The sequence below is a fragment of the Atta colombica genome, unplaced genomic scaffold (assembly GCF_001594045.1).
Source record: "Atta colombica isolate Treedump-2 unplaced genomic scaffold, Acol1.0 scaffold141, whole genome shotgun sequence".
NCBI lineage: Eukaryota > Metazoa > Arthropoda > Insecta > Hymenoptera > Formicidae > Atta > Atta colombica.
In genome coordinates, this window is record NW_017259230.1 from 1,288,401 (window position 1) to 1,289,775 (window position 1,375).

Consider the following 1,375-nt stretch of genomic DNA (forward strand, 5'->3'; position numbering starts at 1 on the left):
TATATATATATATATACAGGGTAGTCTTAAATTACGAGCAGGCTCTACCCGTTTAGAATGGGTGATGTCGCAGGAAGAGCGGACTAAACTGAGTCGAAAGATTCTCTACTATTTTGCAATTTTCGCAATATTTAACGAGATATTAATTATTAAAAAATATTGATCTTCAATAATTTTTTATTTAAATACTATCAACTTTACAAAAAAAAACAGCGAGAGACAAACATTGTTTATTTTGTTTTCATAGAGCTCTGAGAATTTTTTTAGAAATTTTTAATACCGTATTTTCTTAATTAATATTTCGTTAACCATTGCGAAAATTGCAAAATAGTATAAGACTTTTCGACTCATAATCAGTTTAGTATCTCTCTATCTACACAAAAGCGTTTGACAAAAAATTGCGGGACACTCTCTATGTGTGTGTGTGTGTGTGTGTGTGTGTGTGTGTGTGTTTGTGTTTGTGATATTGAAAATTGCAAAGTTGACGGAATACACGGACTTTGTAAAATTTTTTGGAGAAATACCATTTGCAGTGGCGTAAAATTCGAGCTCCTCATTTAATTATATAACTCCTATAATAAAAACAAAAGAGTTACGATTTTTTTTTTTTGCAAAGTTACCCTCGCATTTTTTACATATACTATCGACATTACCTGCATTACCGATATATGCACCACACAAAGTTGCTGGATGGATTTACATTTTGTACTAGATAATGGATCGATTAAGAAATTTGGCAAGACAACCTGTCGGAGGCAATACGCGTTACTGAAATTTACATGCAAAAACACGATGTGCAAAATCCATCTAGTCAACCTCGTCGTGGTGCATATCCGGTAATGCAGGTAATATCGGTAGTATGTAAAAAATGCGAAGGTAACTTTGAAATACTAAAATTTGCGAAAAAAAATCACAACTTGGTTTTTTTTAAATTAAACGTGAAAGTTCGAACTTTTTTCTGTTGCAAATAATATTTTAAAAAAATTTTACAAAGTCCGTGTATTTCATCAAACTTTGCAATTTTCAATATGAAAAACACTCTCATATTTTAAGATTTAATAGTAGCACGAGTGCATCAAACTTAAAATCTGGCCATATCGTTTTAAAGACTTCAAACATTAATTTAAAAAACAATTATTCTTCGATAATTTTTTGCAAAGTTATCGTTAGTTAAAGTTGGTCAATTTTTATCCACAATTTTTCTATGCTATACTCATAAAATGTTAAACAAGAATGATACATATCTTTGTTGTTCATCGAATAATAAAGAAGGATAAAATGATACATTATGCACTTCATGAATAACTTAGAATGCACTCTTTGCGATTGTCTCACATATGATTTTATTTATTTTTCTTTTAAATTTATATATATA